Raw genomic sequence first — 25,196 nt, forward strand, 5'->3', positions numbered from 1 at the left:
TAGGCCAATCTGAGATCATGTTGTGCCTCTTTTGGATTACTTAAAGTCTGACATTGTTCATTTTGTAGTCCATGCTTCCATTTTGAGTTAAAGTCATTGATGTATCAAATGCTACAATCAATGGGGCAATATAGAGGTATGCACACCGAGGACCCTCGAGCACACATGAGAGCAGTTATGAAAGTTTGTGATTCATTCATACAACAAAGAATTTCCAAGGAAGAATTAAAGATAAAATTGTTTCCATACTCACTTCTTGACAAAGCCAAGGCGGGACTTAATTCTTTGCCTCCTGGAGCTATAACATCATGGAATAAACTTGCACAAAAGTTATTGTTGTAATTTAATCCTCCCTACATGAATGCCAAATTAAGAAACGACATCACATATTTCAAGTAATTGGTAGATGAGAACTTGTATGAAGCTTGAGAGCGATTTAAAGACTTGATGCGGAAATGCCCAACGCATGGTTTCCATAATTGGAAACAAATAGAGATGTTCTAAAATGGACATAATATGCAAACAAGGATGGTTGTATATACATCGACCAATGAAGTATTGCTGGATAAGTCTTACAATGATGCTTATGACATTATTGAGAGGATTTCTGATAATGACTACCAATATCCAAACGCAAGGATCATGTAGGGGAGGCGTGTTGTTGCTACAATGGACAAGAATGCTCTGAACACATTAACTACACATGTGAGAACATTGATTGAGATGATGAAAAATATATAGAAATATGGAGGTATGTATGAAGTTAAATTTGTATCTATTGTTTCTTATATGTATTGTTGTGAAAATAATAACTTTAAGGAATTTCCACAAAACCCCGAGTTTGTGTATTTTTTTTTTTTGAGAAATTACAACAGGAATGAAAATGCCAACACATATAGGAACATCAACAATCCAAACTTCAAAAATCATGGAGACGTCAGAATGTAGAAAATCCAAATGCAAAGTTGCATTCAAATTTTGGGAATGAACAACAACAATATCAGTCGCATCAACAATTTGTATAAGAATAAACGATGTTGCAACATCAATAGTCGCATCATCAAGCAATGCAACCACAACAATAAAGAAATCAACATAATTATCTAGGGAAGAATTCCAAACAAGCTTCAATATCTTCGACACTTGAATATTTATTGGAAGAGTATATCTCAAGGAATTATGCTATCATCCAAAGCCAGTCTGCATCGCTGAGAGGATTGGATAATCAGGTTGACCAATTGGCTAATGCGTTAAGCAAAAGACCACAATATGCATTGTCGAATGATACTAAAGTTCCTAAAGCACATGGAAAAGCCATTACAACAAGGAGTGAACATCACCTTGGGAAACCGATTGAGAACAAGAAAGATTATGAGAGACCCCTATCACAACCTAAATGAAAAGAAGTGAAAGAGGTGATTGAAAAACCCAACATTGATGTTGTGACAAAGGATGTTGGGTAAAGCAGTAATTATAAACCATTGCCTCTACAACCTAAAGTGTGACCTCCACCTATGTTTCCCCAAAGATTCCAGAAAAGCAATAAGGACTAACAGTTCAAGAAGTTTCTTGATATGTTGAGACAATTGCACATTAACATACCGTTGCTGGAAGTTTTGGAACAAACACTGAACTACGTCAAGTTTATGAAAAAAGTGTTTTCAAATAAATATAGGATTGCTGATTTTGAGACCGTTGCACTCACTGAAGAGTGTAGCTCCATTGTCAAGAGAGAATTGCCACCGAAGTTGAAAGACCCAAGGAGTTTTACTATTCTTTGTTCTATTGACAATCAGTACATAGGTGTAGCTTTGTAACTTAGGTTCCACCATTAACTTAATGCCTTTTTCTATTTTTAGAAAACTTGGGATTGGTGAAGCAAGACCTATAATCGTGATGCATCTACTTGCTAATAGATCCATTGCTTATCCCAAAGAGAAAAAAAGATGATGTATTAGTCTGAGTGAACAAATTCATTTTTCGAGTAGACTTTATTGTCTTGGATTGTGAAGTGGAAAAAGACGTGTCAATAATACCAGGTAGACCATTCCTTGCTATAGGACAAACATTAATTGATGTTGAAAAGTGAGAACTCACAATGCACCTAATTGATCAGTAAATTACATTTAATGTGCTCAACCCATTACAATGTGATGAAGAAGACAAATGTCATTATATTGATATTATCGAAGCAATAATACAAGAGCAATTAGATGAATATGGAAGCATAGAAAATCTCTTTAAGATTGTCGTGACAATAGAAGAATCAAATGAGCCAGACCATAAAGAGAAAGTCAATTGAGGGTAACCAATTCTTTTACATTGATCTTGGCATTAACAATAGTTTTGCACAAATAATGTCGACTATAGAGTCACGGTATGAGCATCAGAGGAAAAATACAAATGCTACCATGGTGTAAAAAACATAGCAAAAATCAAGGCATCAAGGAAGCTCTCACAAGGCTTTGAATATGAAAGCTCATCTCTGAAAATTTAGCCTATCAAGCCCATGAATTTATATGGTGCAATGATAAAGTGTGATTAATGACCAATTCCAACAAACAAGGGTTTTTCTTCGAACAATGTTTTGATCTCACAAGTGCAAAGGACCTGAAGCAACATGATTATGTCACAAAAACCATTGGCAAACATAAACAAGAATCATTTTGCCGAGACCCATGAGAAGTTACCACAAACTTTCATTTCACTACATGAAATCAATTGTTTTTTACTTGCTTTCAATAATTCATTTATGATATTAGATTAGTTTTAGTTTTCCATTTATTAGTTTTATTTAATAATTTTATCTTGAGATATTTTTTAGATAATGTCTCCACGTTGATCACTGTATCCTTCTCAGTTTTGTGTCGCTATTGCTACTCACAGCGTAACAACATGAGAATGAGAGGAAAATTTCATCAACCAGTGTTGACTCAACTCACAAGGGGAGTATCACTGCCCCCATTATATTATGCATTTATATTCGTTTTTTTTTTATTTTTGTTTGCATGCATTGAGAAAAATGCACATATTAGACTTGAGGGTGTGTTGTTCATTTTTTGTTGTTACATTTGTATTGGTTATGCTCATATTGTTAGTTCATTATCACTGGATTAAGATACTACTGCAATTGATAAAAAAATTTAAACTCTTTTTTATAAAGTTTGATGAAGAGAAAATTTTGAGTAAAGAAATGTTAGGGGAATATGTTAGATTCTTACTGGAGTTAGGATTGTATAGTAAACTTTAATACAATAGGTCTATGCCCTCAATACTTTGAGACATAAGAATAGTTAAACCCTACAAATCTCATAACATTAGTAGGTAATGTAGCAAACATTCAAACTTTTAAAAGAATACTAGAGGTGCCTAAAACTAACTTTTGTGAAATAAAAGAGAGAAAATTATAACGTAATTTTGCAATCTACTAAAGGTTCCCAAAATTGGCTTTAATAATGAAATGGAAATACCAAAATGATAGAGGTGCCCAACACTGGCTCTAGCATTGGAAAACATAGAGAGGAAAGAATGATTGGAGGTGTCTAACACTGACTCTAGAAATAAAATGAAGTGAGAAAGATGTTGCTACAAAAATGAAAGTTTAAATAAGTGAGTAGGACCAAAATTTTCTATTTTAGCTAAGTATTGATTGGATACACCTTGCTTGAACACTACAACACTCTATGGATTCTGACTTTTGTAATTTGACAATACATTCCTTAATTTAAGATTGATTAATGCTACCACCTCTATGGTAACAAAAAAAATTCTAAGAACTGAATATTTAAGTTAAAAATATGAGTAAACTAGGCAATATTGTTTTGCATAGTTGCATTCTTTGCAATGTAGTTGCTTGAGGATAAGCAAACACTTAGGTTTGGGGGTGTGATAACTCTCCAAAAAGATTTATTATTTAAGGCCTTTTTACTTAGGTTTATGTTTTCACTTTAGCATTTTAGGATCATATTCAATGTGGTTTTAATTAATTTTACATTACATGCATTGTTGGGAGTCAGCTGGTATATTTTGGTTTAATTATGATATTTTTTTTGTGAAATTGCTACTCTGATGCTATGACATTATCTGATGCTGTAGATGTTGCTAAGAGTTATCGTGAGGCAGGACTACGGATCCGTTGCTATAGCAATTGATGCACCAGTCGAAAACTGTTAATAATTGTATATAATCATATTATGGAAAGTATTGAAAAGTATAAAGAAGTCTTAATGGAAAAGGAGACTCAATTTAATAGGGGGCTTAAACTCTACTTTTTAGGGTTTTATTAATATATAAAGAAGGCGGAAACATTTAATCAATGGAGAGCTTCTTAGTGTTTTATTTCATTCATTTATTTTCTAAAACACCAACCATGGCCACTCAGGCAACTTTGGGGAAGAGCAATAGCTGGAAGTGAAGGAAAAGTCACAACACCGAGAGGGTGGTGGCTGATGATCAATAAGAGCCTCGGTGAAAACAACGATGAGATGAATTCGAGAGGGGGTTTTATTTTTGTTTAGTTAAAATAAAATGTAATTTTTGTGGGATTTGTTAAACCATATATGTTTATATTTTTAAATCTATTTATGAGTTTCATATTTAATTAATTTTATCCATTATTTCGATTGGTGTTTACTCGATTTTTATTAAGACATTTACTATAAAGATATATATATATATATTTCCAGTCCATTACATCGAGAGGTGAGTGGCATTGTGTGAGCAGTGCATCAAGAGGAGAGAGTCATTGTCGAAGCATTAGTGATTACACGAGAAACATTTCAGTGTAGAGAGATCAAATTGACTGATTGTCATAACATACTTAGTAAATTTGCATATGTGGGTATAGATATATAGCATTGGTGTGAATTTTTGGGTAAAATCCATCGAGAAAGGTAAAGCTGCTAAGTTAATGTTAGATGCATTAATCTTATTTCTGTGACATCGTTAATTGCATGATTGAGTTTAACATTTCCACAATCTTTTGCTTGAGTCGATCCAGTACTTTCATTACCACTGTTGTCATTTCCTTCATCATATCATCTCTTTATTCATATATTTATTTTATCTTTATATTTTTGTTGCTTTGTTGACAATATCACCTACAAAATTTTGTTAATTTGTTTAACTAATGCTATGACAATTCTCTGAGTAATACAAGTCTCTGTGGGTACCATACTTGATGCATTAATTTGCATCCACTTTATTACTTGATAAGATAGTGTATGCTTGCACTTTGTTGTTACATTATTCAAAGTGTCAAATTTTTGGCCACCATTGTTGGGGACTAGTGTCATTAGTTTTAGAATTGTATTTTTACTAACATATTTTTTTTGTTTTTGTTTTATAGGTTGCTTTTAACAGGGTGTTGCTAGTGCATGGCATGAAACAACAACCAATACTAAATACATTTTGATCCAGAGATAAAGAGAATCGAAGGAGACAAGAAAATTAACAACATCAAAACATGGCTAGTAACGTTTTAGGAAACGATGGTGAACTACTATTACCAATTGAGGATAATCGCGATCTCCCAAATAATAATGGAGAAAACGAAGGAGTGGATCCTCCCTTGCAAAATATTCCAATGCGGCCAGTTTACCGCAATATTGATGAAAGGAATAGGATAATCCAAGAGCATGTTGTGCCCATGTTGGATGACTTAAACTTTGGTATTGTTTGTCCTGCCATTCATGTTGCCTACTTTGAGTTAAAGATGGTGATGTTTCAAATGTTACAATCATTGGGACAATATAGTGGATGCACTCCAAGGACCCTCGAGCACACTTGAGAGCATTTATAAAAGTTTGTGATTTATTCATACAACAAGTTGTGCCCGAGGAAGCACTAAAGTTGAAATTGTTTCCCTACTCACTTTGTGACAAAGCCAAGGCGCGGCCTTAACTCATTACCACCGGGAGCTATAGCATTATGGAATGAACTTGCGCAAAAGTTATTGTTGCGATTTAATCCTCCTAACATGAATGCTAGATTAAGGAATGACATCACATATTTCAAGCAATTGGAGATGAGAACTTGTATAAAGTATGAGAGTGATTTAAAGACTTTCTACAGAAATGCCCGATTCATGGTTTCCAGAATTGGACAAAAATGGAGATGTTCAACAATGGACTTAATATACAAACAAGGATAGTTGTAGATGCATCGACCAATGGAGCATTGTTGGATAATTCTTACAATGAGGCTTATGATATGATTGAGAGGATTTCCAATAATGACTACCAATACTCGAACACAAGAATCATGTCGGGGAGGCGTGTTGCTGCTACAATGGACAATGATGCTCTGAACACATTAACTACACATGTGACAACATTGACTGAGATGATGAAAAAGATAAAAAGCTTGGAGGTATGTATAAAGTTAAATCCACATCTATTTTTTCTTGTGCTTATTGCGGTGACAATCATAACTTTGAGGAATGTCTATAAAACCATGGGTTTGTTTATTTTTTTAACAAATTGCAACAAGAATGAAAATGACAACACATATGGGAACACCTACAATCCAAACTTCAAGAATCATTCCAATCTATCATGGAGAATTCAGAATGTAGCAAATCTCAATGGGGCATTGCAATCAAATTTTGGGAATACACAACATCAATATTAGTTGCAAAAAAAATATGTACAACAATAACTTATACTGCAACATCAATAGTCGCATTATCATGCAATGCAACCACAACAATGTAGCAATCAACAAAATTATCAAGGGCATAATTCTAATGAAGCTTCAACATATTTAGCCCTTGCAAGGTATCTTGTCTAAGCTCGAACAAGATTTATGAACCCAATTTAGTCTTGGGAGTCTTAAAGAGAAATTGAATGATTAAGAATTGCAGTTGAAGTGGATGGAAGAGAAAAATACCTTGTCTAAGCTCAAACAAGATGATTTCCTCCTAAGTTCTGCATCGATGAACCGAATTGGAAATCTATGGAATCATTCTCATTACAATTTTATAAGTTTGGAATCTGATAAGTGTCAAGCCTTAAACTTCAATGATTTAATTGATATGAGGTTATTGGGAAGAGGCTAACTAGCCAATATCGGGTTGCACATATAAGACTTCATGAAGGAATAGTTATGTCTTAATGTTGCACTAGATGTAAGTAAGTGTCATCTGCCAAAAAATCTTATTACATTAGATGCATAATTTCTGAGTATAACAAGGGATTTGAGTACGTATATTATGTAGAATTTATTCCCATACTCATAAATGACAACTCTCTTTGCAAAGTGATATGTACAAACATGGTCTTTAAAGATAATTATGTGTGGATCACTCCTCACTATCCAATGGGCTAAGATTTATATGTGATTACCTAAGTGAGGCTTCAGACAATCAAGGGTCTTATGTTAATTTGAAGGATTGCGACACCATGTTCAGTGTTGAATATTATGTATTATCCAAGTATATTTGTGGAAGAAAGTATTGAGATTGGCGTAAAGGTAAAACTGAGTCGTGAATTCTTTGAACTATAGGGATAATTAAGATAATAAGATAAACTGTTTACCAACTTGAGTTGACTATGAAACCTGAATGCTAGTTGTATATTTTTTATGTTGAGATGATATCTTTCTATTGATGTTATTTTGATTAAGATATTTAATTAATATTTGATTTGTTCTATTGGAGGATTGACACATCATTTACAATACTTTTTTATTGTAATGTTTTCATCTTTCAAACCGCCTTTTATTTTGGTGATGTGTGCCTATATTTGGATATATGCTTTTTATGACGTATATTACTTTTTCTATTGATGTATGTTTTCTAAACGTCATGTTATTTGACATTAGTATTACTTGCTATCTTTTATGTTTGTACTACCTGTTTTGACCATATGAGGGTTTTTAACGTATTTAAGATGTTTGACTCGGGTAAATTTTGTGAATGAAATTTTTTTAGGGGGAGAGTTGTCATACCTGATTTTGGGGTTTAAATTTTATTTGAAATATTAAGGACTAAATTGGCACTTTTAGGAAATTTAGAATTTTTATATGAAGTTATAGATGTTGTACGAAACTAAATTAAGAAACGTAAAAGTTTGAAGGTTTATTTGAAAGATAATAGTGAATAATAAGGACTAGTTTGAATCACGGGTAAAGCTTGAATTAAAAAGTTGAACATTAAAGAAGTTAGTGGCTTCGGGTGTAGTTTACCCATTAACTTTGAGTGGCATGAAAAAAAAAGAGTAAAATGACCCAATAATTGGAGTTACAAATGTTATTTCTTCATCTCTCTTTTTCTTTCACTCCAAAAAAGGACACATTTTTCTATATCTCGTATCAAACTTTGATAATTGATTTGTCACCATCCGAGCATCGATTCACGACACCATTGAAACCATCATGTTTCTCTCGTGGTTCTGATTATTTTGGTATTTTAGGTGTCATCATCATAAGGGGTGAGCGAGGAGATATTTCGACTGTTCGTGTATGGTCATTTGCATCATTTGTCGTCATAAAATAACAATAGTAAAAGACTCTCGAGCCATTAAACTTTAATTATGGAAAAATTGGTGAAGTTTCAAAGTCCTAAGCCGCTGCATACGTTGCCCCCTACGCGTGGGCGTTGTATGTTTGGAAAATTCTAGAATTTAGGTAGAATCGATCTAAACTATTATAAGCGGAACTGATCCAAATCAAGTCGAGTGGAGCTGAACTGAGTTGCATCGACTTAAGTCGAGCTGCACCGAGTGGAGCCGCGTCAAGTCGTCATTGGCTATTGATCAGCCTTTGACTAACGGTTGACCATTAGTTGACTTTTTTAGGAATTCATACCCTGATTTTTTTTGATGTCATGAGTCTGTTTTTGAGGTTTATTTTTCTAAATTCGAACTTGATAAACTATTTTTCAATGTTTGAACTTCTGATTTAATATGATTTTTTCATTTAAGTTATGTTTCTAATGAAAATTATTTTTCTATGTGTCTAAGATATTATGAGACGTCGAATTGAAGTTCAAGGGTGATCAAAATTAGTTTAAAAGGTCGACTGATTTATCTTAGAGTCAAGATAATACTTTACTACCTTTTCTGTGTTTTACGGTAGATGCTGATAATTGATTAATGCATGAATGAATAAGATCGATCTTGTTATTATCGTTGATTGTTTCAAACTCGAATTGAATTCCAAATTTGGATAGTAAACAAGGTAAGATATCGAATGACTTGTAGAAGGAATTAGATGACTACTATGAAATTTCAAGTTCAGTGATTAATTGATAAATCAGTTAAACTTGAAACCTTACATCTTGATTATTCTCTTTAAAAGATTTAATGCCTAAAATACTTGGATGAGAAATGAAAATAATACCTTCGAGGTGTAAAAAGGACATGAATTTCTCTTGATAATGGAAATAACCTGAGAACTCAAATTTGGCCCAATAGAACTATCGATTAATTTATTATACTCATGACATATTTAGAAAGACCTGGTAATACATTTCTAACCTTTGAAAATTCAAAACAATTAGATTTTTTTATTTCTAAATAAACATCTAAAGACCAATTAATCGAAAGTATTGTCTATGACTAAAAGGTTTGGAATGACTTAAATATTCCTAAGCATCGAAGGGGCCTAAATACCCTCATGACAAAGAATAAGTGAACACCTTTGGATAAATTTTAAAACTAACAATAAACCTAAATGTCGTACCGAGGAAACATGACCTGAGAACGTTTGTCATCCCTATTACTATTACAATACAAGAATAAAATAAATATCGCATTTATACATGTTTATCTTGTCGGGATCTGTTTAGTGATGATTTCTGAAGGTGATCAGTTCAGCTATATAGTGTAGTCCCTTAGGATGGCACCCCCTTAGGATGGTGTATTCGCCCAAATAGGCCTAGGGTAAGACCTTGTGGACCAAAGGTACCCCCTTTAATAGGTTCTTGCATTTCAACTAGGGTAAGTCCTTATGGACTCAAGGTGCTCCCTTATGGCTCCTATGCTTCCTCTACGATAAGTCTTTATGGACCAAAGATATCCCCTTAGGTAGGCTTCTAATCCCAATGGGCCTAGGGTAAGACGTTATTGATGCAGTTCTAGATAATTGCATATCAGTGTTTGGTTGGAGGGTATTAAAATTATTTTAAAAATATATTTTAAGGAAATATATTTCTACTATTTTAAACTATCTGTACACTTCTCTGAACTGATAGAACACATTAGAATCTCCAACTTAAATCTTCAAAATTGATCTATGTCTGATTTCTTCCCATATATGGACTTCCCGATTATTATCGTGAGTATCCATTAATTAATTTTAAATCATAATTGGAATTTGTAGATGTCTGGATCTTAATAAAATTTTATGCTTTGCAATACATCTGATTGTGAGCTATAGAATCATCTGGTAGTTCTTTATTATTGAGTTTTCCCAAAGCTCATTTTATTATTTACTATTTCAAGTTAAAGAATTGATCTTGTGTAGTTCCATCAGCGTTGCTTGAAGAGTACGGTGCATGTCTAATTAGGGGTATAAAAGCTACATTTTATTTATATGAGAGTCTGAAACTTATTTTATAGTGGATTTTGTTTTAATGTTTAAAATGAATTCTAAAGTTATATTTTAGTTAGAATTTTTCCTATGATTTAAATGATTTGACATAAATTTTATTTTTATATATTTTTACCGCGGGTCACTCTAGAGACCCTAATGTGACACCTCAAATTAGATCGGGCCACCCCATAAACTTTAAATTATTTTCGTTATTAAAATTAAAATGTGTGCATCAAAATTTAAGACTAATTTATTTGCAATAGTAAAGGAAATTTGAACATAAATGGAATTGACTTGCACTATCAATTTATCAGTTCATAATTTGATATTACATTTCAGTCGATATTGTTATTGATATTCATTATACAAATAATTTTTTCTTTCATATAACTTAACCTTTTATTAACAGGACGAATGGAGAGTATGCCATCATTAGCAGGAGTTAACGACCGAGAGACTAAAACTGATTGAACAGATAACATAAGAGATCAAAACCGCTCTTTTTTTAATTAAAATATATTTAATTTATTTAATGTAATTAAGGGACCATATTAGGTAATTTTGAAAATTTCTAAGTCGGTTTCAAGTATCTAAAAAGTTTAAGGATTTAGCTATGAATTTTCACATTTTTGGTCAATAGAGAAAAACAAAAACAAAAATGAAAAAGTTATGATTATGGTTGCTTGAACCACGTGACCCTAGGGGAATGGCCACCCATGGCTTGGCCATCTAAGCAAGGGTACTATTGATGTTTAAAATAAGGAAAATAATATATGTAATAATCGGGCTCAATTTATGATCCCCAAATCATTTTTCAGCCATATCATACTTCAAACCCAAATTCTTAAATTCCCCAAAACCACTAAATCCTTAAGCCACCCGTCACCTTCACTACCACCGAACAACCATCGACCGCCGTGGTTGCCACCTAGACAGCAACCCCGCTCTAACAAAACCCGAGCTCCTCACACCCAATATCGATGATGTTCACCGTAAAACTCATCGTGAAACCTCGTCGGGAAAACTAACCAGCGTTGTTGTTAATCGACGTTTACTGTTGATCCGACCGACCATTTAACACACCGCCCTCACCATCGTGCTCCCCGAGTCATTATGAACAAAACCCAACCGACGAAACTCCCAGTCTCCCATTTTTCTCTTGTCATTGTCGGTGAGTACACCTGTCTCAGTTTTGTGTATTTTTAATTATTTTTTGCCTAATTTTAAGTTGTAATTAGTTGTTTTTGGTTGTGTGGATGTCTCGGGAGTGATCGAATCATCAAAACCATCTTCTTCCTCACCTTACGCGATGCTAGTATGTATTCTCGGTCGACTGTTGAACCTTTTAGAATGGGCCTACTTGGACTGAACCAGTATGGCGAGACTGAACCGAGTCAAACCGATCCAAAACAAGTCAATTCAAACTAAGCCTACTCGTCCTAAGTTCACTCAAATTGAGTCAACCCATTGACCTGATCATTGAGTTTGACTAGAGTTGACTTTGATGTTGACCAGTGTTAACTTTGATCAAAAAGTCAAATTTTCTAAAAAGTCATATTTTATATTTTTGACGTCTTAATTCCGAATCCAAAGTCTATTTCATCAAATTCTAACTCGAAAGCCTCCAAACTAACCATTAAACCTGAACACATATATGTATTTAAGTATTTTATTTAAGCTTAATTAAATTAAAGAAAAATGATTTATTTAAGATATAGTTTATTAAAGGTACACGTGACTCTCCCGACCGTTCGAGAACTCTACCCATCTCCTTTTGATTCGTTTGACCCCGTGAGCTAGTGATTACCCGTATAATCCATAAACCTTAAGAATATTTAGATTTAAATTATCACTTCAATAACAATTATGTTTCATTATGATTTAGGTTATAGCACTGCTATAGAGTATGGCGAGGCATATGCTTATTAGACTCCTAAATTGATCCCGTTTTGCTACTTTATTCCTTGTATTCCATATACCTGTTTACATGATTATTTTACCTATTTTGAGATACGAATGAATCATCTAATTTTAATCATGATTCATGTTATATTGATCATGAAAAATGTTACATGATACATGTTCTCTTCTTACATGTTTTACTAAATAATAAATATGTCTTATTGACGATTTACTATATACACTGATATTATATAAATTATTTTCATTGAGGTATTTTCTGGGATGTTACCTGGAGTATCTGAGGTGCAGTTCTGATCAAGATGCTAAATTTTTATGGCCCTTGGGCAACCTTTGGGAGGCTTCTAGGCCTATGGTAAGACCTTATGGACCCTAAGGTACTTCTTTAGGGTGGCTCCCATACTTTGTGCTTTACGTAAGTCCTTATGGTCTAGGAGTACTTTCCTCAGGTGGGCTCTTATGCTTCATCTAGGGTAAGTCTTTATGGCCCAAGGTGCTCCCTTAGGTTGGCTCCTATACCCAATGGGTATAGGGTAAGTCCTTATGGATATAGTTCTAAGGGATTGCATTTCGGTGTACGAGAAGAATGTAGTTATGATTTTTTTAAATATAAACCTCACTATTACTCTATGATACTTTATTGGATTATTTTCTGAATATTTTTCTATAACTTTTTATTTGCACTATTGGAACACACTGAGCTCTCTAGCTCACTTCTGAAACTCTTTCCCATTTTAGATACTTTTGGATAGGCACCCCTACCTACCTTTTATTTTGTGACATGTTCCAGTATTATTTTGAATTACATGTTTTATGATGTATTTTATTTTACTGCGGATGCACGAAATTATAATTATACTTGATATTGGTTTACTAATGGTATTCGATATTTTGTTATACTCATAGTACTTTACGTTTGATATTACTTGATCTGACTTAATTATTATTCCTATGATTTTAAATTATTTTTTAGACCGTTAATGTAATCTGATAGATCTAGTTGCAACGTATAGGCTAGGTCTAGGGGGTTACATTTAGTTGGTATCAGAGCTTTTTAACCCTCGGATTGTGGAAGGGTCCTAAATAAATAAAAACATTATTTTGAAACGTTTTACAACTTGTTGTAAGGCCATGGCACATGACTTTATAAGGTTAAATGTGTTTGGTACTTCAGTGCCAAATTTGACCCTAAGTTTATTTCTTATATTGTGAACCCTGAGATCTTTTATTATGAGTGTCAGACAAAGTCGTCAGTCTGGCCGCTGGCGAGGTCGAGCCACTAGGTTTGCTGACCCGATAGACAATTATATTGTAGATTCGTCGCCTACTCTTGATATTGATATGATGACACATGTACCCTATACCCATTTGGTATAGTAGTAAGTCCTTATGAAAGCAATTCTAAGGGATTGCATTTTGGTGTACGAAAGGAAGGTAGTTATGAATTTTTAAATATAAACCTCACTATTACTCTATGATACTTTACTGGATTATTTCCTGAATATTATTCTATGACGTTTTATTTACACTATTGGAACACATTGAGCTTACTAGCTCACTCCCCCAAACTCTTTCCACTTTCAGATACTTTTGGATGGCACCCTTCCCTGCCTTTTATTTGGTGACATGTGCCTGTATTATTTTGAAATACATGTTTTATAACACATTTTATTTTACTACGGATGCACAAAATTGTCATGATACTCAATTATTATTCCTACTATTTTAAATTATTTTTAAGATCGTTAATGTAATCTGCTAGATCTAGTTGTAACGTATAGGATAGGTCTAGGTGTTTACATTTAGCTGGTATCAGAGCTTTTTAACCCTCGGATTGTGGAAGAGTCCTAAATAAATAAAAACATTATTCTGAAATGTTTTACAATTTATTGTAAGGTAATGTCACATGATTTTACAAGTTTAAATGTGTTCGTTACTTTAGTGCCAAATCTAACCCTAAGTTTTATTCTTGTATAATAAGCCCTGAGATCATTTATTAGTACTAGATGAAGTCGTCAGCCTGGCTGCGGGCGAGGTTGAGCAGCTAGGTTTGCTGACCCGATAGACGATTATATTGTCAATCTATCGCCTGCTCTTGGTATTAATATGACAACACCTATTAGGTGAGCGTCAGTTCCTAGGTCTGAGCCTACAAGGGTTGTATTGGATGATACTATCGGTAGGCAATTTTTTCAGTTAATCTAGGGTGCAGTCAGAGAAACCAAAGGGCCAAGACATTTGGAGGTCCTATTGAAGCTAAAAAATGGCTCTATGATACAAAGAGACATATAGATCAGCTAGGTTTGGATCCATTGAAGAGGTATTTAGAAGTTATTTCGATGATTGACGGGAATGCCCACACCAGGTGGGAGTCAGTATTGAGCAGTGTTCCTACCGATCTTCTGACGTGGGATTTCTTCAATGAGCACTTCAAGAATCATTTCCTTGGAGAGCACTATTTGGCTGTGAGATGACAATAGTTTTAGGATCTAGTTTAGGGAGACATGACCGTTTCTAAGTGTGAGATGAAATTCTTAAAGTTGTTGAAGTATGGTTATAGTTTGGTGCCTACCGAGAGGGATAGGTGCCACAAGTTTGCTTTGGGACTTAGACATGAGCTCCATAGCCAAGTGGTGGCCCATCAGGATGAGGTATATGATGTTTTGGTGGGTAGAGAAAAAGTTATTGAGGAAGTTAAGGTCGTAACTCCTGTTAGTGACCAAATAGATCGAGAGTGATCTAGGAGGTCTTATATTTCGGCTGATTCTTCTGCATATCCTGGGAAGAAGACTCGTACTACTACTCCCAGAGGAGTCGTACTAGTTCTAGGCCTGCATCACCTTCATCCCTAACTGTTACTCGAGGTGATTCATCAGGCTTCCCTCAGGTGCTTGTCTACGAGTTATGTGGAATCCGTCATGCAAGAGAGTATCAAAAAAAGACATGTGCTTGCTTCTTATGTGGATCCAATGATCACTTTATGTGGAATTGTCTGTATCCAATATCTGCATAGTGGACATCCACTCTAGCTCCTGCACATTCTAAGGCTTTTATTTAGACCCCAATTAGAGGTCATAGCCAGGGAAAGATATCCAGATCTGTTTCCAGGACTGACATTTAAGCTAATTCCCAATAGAGTAGCGAACCAGGTATATCCGAGTCTAGACAGCCAACTCTTGCGTATGCTGTCAGATGTTGGAATGATAAAGATGAGCCAGAGGTTATCGCAGGTACATGTACTATTTATTATGTTCCATACTTTGCATTATTAGATAACAGCTCCACTCACTCTTGTGTTTCGAGTTTTGTATCCCGAGATCTTTATATTTTGATCAAGGACATCGAGAGTGTTGTTACTATTTGGAGTCCAGTAAAATAATCAATTCTTGTGAATAAGGTATTTAGACGTTGTCCTCTAGAAGTTCAAGGTGAAAAATTTCTTACCAACCTTATGGAGCTTCATTTAGAGGAGTTCGATTTGATTCTGGGGTATATTGGTTGAATAAACATTACGTCAATTTGGATTGTGAGTACAAGAGAGATACTCTAAAGACTTCTAATGGTCGGACTGTAGTGTTAGTTGGAGAGCATCGAGGCTATATTTCTAATATTGTATCAACTTTGACTGTCGATTGGATGATCCGAAAGGGATATAAGATCTTTATTGCCTGTATCTTTAATACTAAAGGCTTTTATTCCAAGATCAAGGAGATTCGTACAATTAGCAAGTTTCTTGATCTCTTCCTTGAGGAGTTATGAGGTTTACCTTGGAATAGAGAGGTAGAGTTTAAGATTGAGACCTATCTGGGTTCTGATCTTGTTTATATGGAACCATATCGTATGGCCCGAAAAAACTCAATGAGTTAAAGGTCTAATTGCAGGAATTACTTGATCGAGGTTTCATCAGGCATAATACCTCATCTTAGGGAGCTTTGATCCTGCTCATGAAAAAGAATGATGAATTGCTCAGACTATGTATTGACTACTAGAAGTTGAACAAGTTGACGATCAAGAATAAATACCTACTGCCCAAGATTGATGGCTTATTCTATCAATTGTGATGAGATACTATATTCTCGAAGATTGATCTTCGTTCGGGGTATTATTAGTTGATGATAAAGTGTTTAAATGTTATAAAGACTATCATCCGAACTAGATATGTGCATTATGAGTTTCTGGTGATGCTTTTTGATTTGATAAATACTCCGACAACCTTTATGGATATGATGAAGTAAGTGTTCCATCCCTATTTAGATCATTTTTTATGGTTTTCATTGATGATATTCTGATCTATTTTCGGATTGAGGCAGAACATGATGAGCATCTGAGGATTGTTCTACAGACTCTAAGAGAATACCGTCTTTGTGCCAAGATGAGTAAGTGTGAATTATGGCTTCGGGATGGGTCATTTATTGGGCATATTATTTCTGTTAGAGGTATTCAGGTCGATCCGAGTAAGATTGAGGCCATTGTGAGTTGGAAGCAACCTAATAATATCTCTGAGATTCATAGTTTCTTGGGCTTAGTCTGGTATTATCGATATTTTGTCGAGGGCTTCTCGATCATTGCTACCCTTTTGACGAAGTTATTGATAAAGAATGTCCTATTTGACTTTGGTGATGCACAACATGAGAGTTTTGAGAAATTGGAGACAACTTTGATTCAAAATCCAGTTTTGACTCAACCTGAGCCTGGGAAGGATTTTACAGTTAATAGTGATGCTTCACACTATAGAATTGGTTGTGTTCTGATTCAGAAGGAGAGAGTAGTCACTTATGTGTCCCGTCAGTTGAGGCCGCATGAGTGCAATTACCCGACCCATGATATGGAGTTGGTAGTCGTGATCTTTGCTTTGAAGATTTGGAGACACTACCTCTATAGAGAAAAGTGTTACATTTTTACTGATCATAAAAGTTTGAAGTATCTGCTAACACTATTTGCTTGAACTTCTAAAGGACTATGATTGTGAGATTGATTATCATCCGGGTAAACCTAATGCCGTTGATGATATTCTAAGACGAAAGACAATATCTTTTCTGAGGTCCTTATTTTCTAAGATGAAGTTATATGATTATGACATTATGTTAACAGAGTTTTAGGTTAAGCTAACCTTGGCCAAGGACATCACGACCAAGCAAATTCTTGATAGCTCATTGCTCCCCATTATTGAGTAAGTTGAGCAGGGCTCCACCCCAGATTACGCTTTTGACAACGATGGAGTTTTATGCTTTAAGGGTCGATATTGTGTGCCTAATGATACGGAGTTGAGATAAGTTATCCTTTGTGAGGCTCATAGTAGTCCTTATGTTATACATCCAGGTGGAGATAAGATGTACTGAAATCAGATAGAGATATACCGCTAGGTTGGCATGAAGTAAGATATCTTTGATTTTGTGGCTAGATGTTTGACTTGTCAGCGGGTTAAGGGAGAGCATCAACATCCATCTGGTTTGTTACAACATATTAAGATTCCTGAGTGGAAGTGGGAGCGATTTACGATGGATGTTTTACTGGTCTACCTCTGACTCCTTCGAAAAAAGATTTTATATGGGTGATTATTGATAGACTCACAAAGTTAACTCACTTTATTCTTGTACGGGTTAATTATTCCTTGGACAAGCTAGCTAGATTGCATATGTCAGAGATCGTTAGATTGCATGGTGTTTCGTTATCTATTATTTCCGATCGAGATCCGAGATTTACCTCAAGATTCTGGAAAGCACTACATGAGGCTCTGGGTACTCGACTGAATTTTAATACAGCTTTCCACCCATAGATTGATGGTCAATCTGGGAGGGTGATTCAGGTTCTTGAGGATATGTTACGAGGCTATGTTATTGATTTCTATGGTAGTTGGGAGGACTTTTTCCCCTTGGCTGAGTTTGTTTACAATAACAACCGTCAACATTCATATGGCACCGTACGAGGTACTATATGGGCATAGATGTCACACCCCTATCTATTGGACTAAATTACATGATAGAAAGACTTTGGGGCCAGAGTTAGTCTAAAAGACTGAGGACACTGTTAGATTGATCCATGACCTCTTGAGAGAGGCATTTTACAGACAAAAGTTTTATGTTAATCAAAGGAGGAAGGACATCGAGTTTGAGGTTAGAGATTAGGTATTTCTGAAGGTATCTCCGTGGAAAAAGGTACTGAGATTTAGGCGCAAGGGTAAGTTGAGTCCAAGATTTATTGGGCCATACCGTATCCTAAATAGAGTTGAATCTGTTGCATATCAACTTGAGTTGCCTTCCCAGCTCAGTCGTATTCATGATGTCTTTCATGTGTTCATGTTGAGGCTTTATCGTACAAATCCTTACATTATTCAGATCGAGGATGTGGAGTTGAGGCCAGACTTATCTTATGACGAGGAGGCTATTAAGATTTTGGATCAAAACGAGATAGTGCTGAGGAGTAAGTAAAGGTGCAGTGGAGTAACTGTGGTCCCACATAAGCTACATGAGAGACTGAAGAATCAATGAAGACTCAGTTCCCGCATTTATTTAATTCAGGTAAAATTTAGAGGATAAAATTTCTTTTATGGGGAGAGTTATCAAACCGTAAATTTTAATTTAAAATATATTTAATTTATTTAATGTAATTAAGAGACCAAATTAGGTAATTTTGAAAATTTATGGGTTAATTTTGAGCATCTTGAAAGTTCAGGGATTTAGCCCTGAAGTTTCCCATTTTTGGTCAGTAGAGAAAAATAAAAAAATGGAAAAATTATGGTTGTAGTGGCTTGAACCCATGACCCTAAGGGAATGGCCTCTCATGCCTTAATTATCTAAGCTAAGGACTATTGATGGTTAAAATAAGGAAAATATCTTATGTAATAATCGGGCTCAATTTATGATCCCCGTATCATTTTCCTTATATCATACTTCAAACCCAAATTCCCAAATTCCCCAAAACCCTAAATCCCTAAGCCATTTGTCACCTTCACCACCATCGATCAACCTCGTTATGGTTGTCATCATAGCTACCATTGAGACCGCAGCCCCTCTTTGACTAAAATCTGAGCATTCTCACACCAAATATCGATGTTGTTCATCATAAAAATCACCGTGAAGCCTCGTCAGGAAAACCAACCAGCATCGTTGTTAATCGACATTTTTCATTGATTCGGTCGACTATTTAGCACACCGCTCTCACCATCGTTCTCCCCGAGTCATTCCAAAAGAAAGACAACTGGCAGTGCTCCCAATCGTCGTATTTGTCTTTGGTTGTCATCAGTGAGAATTCTGATCTCCTTTTCATGCATTTTTAATTATTTTTTGGCCTAAATTTGAGTTGTAATTAGTTGTTTATGGTTGTGTGGATGCCTAAAAAATGATCAAATCATCAAAACCAACCCCATCGCGGCTACACGTATTGTCGTACGCGCCGCCAGTATGCATGGGCTTCTCGATCGATTGTTGAACCTTCTGAAACCGGTCTGATCAGACCGAACGAAGGTCAAACTGATCCAAAATGAGTAAACCCGAACTAAGTCAACTCGCTCTAAGTCAACTCGAACTAAGTCAACCTATTGACCTGACCGTTGACTTTGACCAGCATTGACTTTGATAAAAAAAAAGTCAAATATATTTTAAAAGTCATATTTTATGTTTTTCGATGCCCTAAGTCCGAACCCGAAGTTCGTTTCACCAAATACTAACTCGAAAGCCTCCGAATTGACATTAAACCCAAACACACATATGTATTTAATTATTTTATATAAGCATAATTAAATTAAGGATAATGACTTATTTAAGATGTTGTTTATTGAAGGTACACGTGACTCTCACGACCATTCGACAGCTTTATCGCCGTGAGCTAGTGATTACCCGTATGATCCGTAAACCTTAAGAATATTTAGATTTAAATTATTACTTTGATAATAATTCTATTTCATTATATTTAGGTTCGAACAATGCTATAGAGTGTGGCAAGGCATATGCTTAGTATACTCCCAGACTGATCCCGTTTTGCGAGGTGTGTTCCTTGTATGCCATATACCTATTTGTATGATTGGTTTACCTGTTTTAAGATACGAATGAATCATATGATTTTAATCATAATTCCTGTTGTACTGATCATGAAATATGTTGTCTGATACCTGCACTTTGGTTACATGTTTTACTGAATAATGAATATGTCTTATTTATGATTTACTGTATACACTGATATTATATAAATTGTTTTCTTGGGTATTTTCTGGGATATTACCTGGAGTCTCTGAGGTGCAACTCCGATCAAGTTAGTAAATCATTATAGACCTAAGGCGACCCTTGGGTGCCTCCTAGGCCCACTGGGCCTAGGGTAAGACCTTATGGACCCTAAGGTACTTCCTTAGGGTGGCTCCTCTACTTTGTGCATTGGGTAAGTCCTTGTAGCCTGGGGGTACTTCCCTGAGGTGAGCTCCTATGCTTCGGCTAGGGTAAGTCTTTATGGCCCAAGGCGCTCCCTTAGATTGGCTCCTATACCCAGTGGGTTATAAGGTAAGTCCTTATGGTTGCAGTTTTGGGGGAGTGCATTTCGGTGTACGGGATGAGGGTAGTTATGAATTTTTAAAATATAAAGCTCACTGTTACTCTATGATTTACTGGATTATTTTCTGAATATTTTTCTATGATATTTTATTTAGACTATTGGAACACATTGAGCTCCCTAGCTTACTCCTTAAACTATTATCCTTTCAGATACTTTTGGATAGGCATCCCTGACTTGGCACTTGGAGGATCGACACATCACGTACCGTATTTTTGTTGTAATGTTTCTATCTTCCAGACTGTTTTTTATTTGGTAACATATGCATGTATTATTTTGAATTACATGTTTTATGACGTATTTTATTTTACTGCAGATGCACAAAATAGTCATGATACTTGATATTTGGTTTGCTAATGTTATTCGATATTTTGTTATACTCATAGTATTTTACGTTTTATATTACTTGATTTGACTTAATTATTATTACTATAATTTTAAGTTGTTTTTGAGACAGTTAATGTAATCTGCTAGATCTAGTCGTAACATATAGGTTGAGTCTAGGGGGTTACACAAACGAACCAAAAATATGTGGAACCATCTGTGTAGTTTACCCATTTAATTACTACTATTTTTTTACAATTGTATTTCATGCATATAAAGGCATTTATTTTTTTATTAATTATTTTTTATTTCATGCAAATATAATTAAAATTGGAAATTTAAAATATTTTAAAATTGAAAATTTATAAAACATAAATTGAGTAATTATATTGTATTAATATTTACATATTTACGATATTTAAAAGAATTGTGTATAAATATTGATCTTTTATAGTAAAATTATGTTAAAATGATAGAATATATTTTTAGTGATAGTTAGTTATATTTATTTGAAAGGAGAAAAGAATGGTAGTATCCATATCTAGAGACGTCTTTGGTGGAGTATGGATTGGCCGGATATCTTCACGATTAAACACCTGCTGGAAATATATATTAAAGGGTTGATACTTGTGTAGAGTAGTTTGTGATTGCTTATTTGATTTAAATATAATACATGTATTTTATCAAAATAATAGTTTGTGGTTAATTTCAATTGCAGCCACGCTATGGACGGTGTGATTATCTAAAAATGAATTGATTTTTGATGGGAAAACCTTGTCCGTGAACAATATGCTGCATGCAGTGATTAGTCAATATTTTGGATTAAAACTACTTTTGAAGTCGAGGTCGATTGGGATATTCATTGGTTGACAAATCCAACGCACCGTCACCCGACTTTTAATTGTGTTGTGGAGATGTGTTGAGGGATCACAAAGGAAAGATTTCTGCAATATATTCGGGCTCAGTGGGCGCAAACTGCTCAGATCATGCAGAGGTTCTCTCTATTAAAACGGATCTAGATTTGGTCAACGTGGAATCAGGAAAAAAACATTGGTTTCAATGTGGTGGTGGAGTCAGATTCTCAAATCATGTAATTATGGGTGAAAATCCTTAATTGAGACCTTGGATGTTCTGAATTTTTTTTCATATAGTTTGATAAAATAGTTAATTAAGTGGAGAATTTTCGATTTAATTTTACACCTCGACAATGCAACAAATTAGTAGATTGTCTTGCAAAGGACGGAAGGTGAAAAGAGATGTTCAGAGCTTGGTGGTAATGCATAATAGATATGAATTTTTCATAAATCTCTCTCCAAGTCTCTATTTTGATTCGTGCTTCTGCTATTATGTTGGGTGTATTTCTTTTATGATAATTGGTTGTGTTGTGATCCTTAGGGACTGTGAACTGTTTAACGAACAATATCCATGTTATTAAATAAATTATCTATTGCTGTGCAAAATAGTAATAATAATGGTAAACATCTTTAAATTAACTAAACTCAACCAACAGAGGTTGGTTCAAGTGGTAAGCAGCTTGATATCACTTAAGTAACGTCTCGAGTATGAGTCATTGTGTATGGAGAATTCCCTTTTGGATCCCAAAGAGTAGTTTCAATAATGTGCAACTATTGACTTTCATGAACAACAATGCCTCACTGTATTTCAATTAAAACATAAAAAAGATACGTATCTTCCATTAATATCACATGCAAATGAAAGAGAAGAAACAGAAGCAAGAAAAGAACATATAAGTGAAAACATTCCAACTCCATTATTAAAAGAAGAAGAAAAGATGAAGAACCTTTGACGTTTAGAGAGAAACGTTCCAACTCCATTATTCCAATATCACTCCAATTAAGCTACATACCTTCCATTAATATCTCATGAAAACTTTGAAAGAGAAGAAAAAGAAGCAAGAGAAGAACAATATATAAGTGTAAACTTATTAAAAGAAGAAGAAGAAGAAAAGATGAAAAACCTTTGACGTTTAGAGAGAAACATTCCATCTCCAATCACTCCAATTAATTGTAGCAATTATTGAATATTAGGGTTGTAGTATGATAATCTAATAATAAAAATACCGTTGCATTAATAAATTAGAAAAAAATTAAATTAGAATAGAACCTGTAATCGGATAGAATTGAATAAAGGGAAGAAGAGTTTTGTTAAGGCATGTATGAACAGTTTCCTTAAGACATATTCGTCATCTCCTCGATGCTTTGAGTAACGTTTGACGTCGGTATCCTAGGATACAACAACAAAAGTTCACAACAGTAAGCACAACAGTAGTAAACAATCGAAAACAATTTTCTTGAATTATCTCAAGGCCTAAAAATTAAAGGTAAAGATTTCTCTCATCCTTGTTCAATATCTATCACACATGTGCAAAAGTAGCATTCAGAATTGATATGCAAAATGAAGATTTTCAATCAGAATTAATAGAGATAGGACAGTTATGTAATCTTACTACTTTCTTGATATAAAGGTTGGTAAACTTTTTAAACCCTAAATCCTAAATTAGGGCCAATACCAATCTGATCAAGGAGGTGAATATTCGTTGCTCTCGAAATTACGTAACCAAGAGTTTTCCATTTACTTATACGATACATATAACAACTGCTTTTCTTGTATCAAAACACAACTAATAATATTGTATGCTACATCACTGAACATTTAGAAATCCTTTGCCGATTTAGGTTGAGTGAAGATTATAGCATTAATCATACTAAAATTAGGATGGTCAAAACTGTTAAAATAAATAATAGTTGGTTTTCTTGGTAAAGTGCACAAATAGTCCCTCTAATATAGGGTGATACTTTGTTGAGTCTCTCGATTATTAAAAGTTACAAAATGATACTTCAACTCCTTTTCTTGCTTCAAAACACAACTAATAATATTATATGCTACATCACTAAATATCGAGAAATCCTCTCACGATTTAGGTTGACCAAATATCGAAGCATTAATCAGACTGAACTTAGGATGGTCACAAAATTTCTATTGTTTTTCGAAACAATTGAATAGCTTGAATTTTATTCAGATCAACATAGATACTAATAGAAGAAGTAATATGCCTCATCAATGATACCTTGGAAAGCCACAATTCATATTTGCTATGTTTGGCATGTAAATATTTCTCTCAAAGGGATTGAAATGTTATTCTAAGGTTTTTTTTGATTTATTAATAATTTAACAAACCTAAGTTATGAACCTCATTAAATACCTTCCTAACCTGAATGGAGGAAAAGAATACTAAAAACTAGGTGCAACTCACCATCTCTTATTTGACAATAATTGTAACAAAGATTAATCTTGATAAATACATATGTGCTTTTCATTTATCGATCATATCATCGGTCTCAAAAGTATGTACTTGCTATTTATTATCATTCGATTATAGTTATTAACAGGGATGCTCATTTGGTTAATTCAATCACTGATCGAATCGAATAACCATTAACAAAATTTTTTAAATATTTTTAGTTAGATTAATTTGAGTTTAATGGATGTATTTTTTTAATGAGTTAAATTTAATTAGGTATTGATAATTTAATGGGTGTAGTGTTGTTAAAAAATAATTTTGTCTTTGTTCTTAATGAATTTGAGCTTAAAATATGTATTTAATTAATATAATATTTAATATTTTCGGTTAATTTGGTGAATTAATCGGTTTCAAACCAAATTAACCGTTAACTGGATATTGGAAAAAAGTTAACCATTCCACAACTGAATTAATTTGGTGACCGATCGAATTAACCGAACTAATTCGGTCTTATTGGTTAATTCGGTCTGATTGGTTAATTCGGTTAAAATTGAAAAATTAACCCCTAATTACTTATCCTTGAGTTATCTATTTTATGTACTCATATGCATTACATGAT

At 34.2% G+C, this 25,196-nt stretch overlaps 2 non-coding genes across 2 annotated transcripts; both read right to left on the bottom strand.

Annotated features, from left to right (window-relative positions):
* Nucleotides 1-366: 366 nt before the first annotated feature.
* LOC120208202 lies at nucleotides 367-473 on the bottom strand. The gene has a single exon (XR_005524281.1). It is a non-coding gene; the product is annotated as a small nucleolar RNA R71 (small nucleolar RNA).
* A 5,513-nt stretch (nucleotides 474-5,986) lies between these two features.
* On the bottom strand, nucleotides 5,987-6,092 carry LOC120208203. The gene has a single exon (XR_005524282.1). It is a non-coding gene; the product is annotated as a small nucleolar RNA R71 (small nucleolar RNA).
* Nucleotides 6,093-25,196: the final 19,104 nt, after the last annotated feature.

Source organism: Hibiscus syriacus, unplaced genomic scaffold, assembly GCF_006381635.1.
Source record: "Hibiscus syriacus cultivar Baekdansim isolate YM2019G1 unplaced genomic scaffold, ASM638163v2 tig00016004_pilon, whole genome shotgun sequence".
Lineage (NCBI taxonomy): Eukaryota > Viridiplantae > Streptophyta > Magnoliopsida > Malvales > Malvaceae > Hibiscus > Hibiscus syriacus.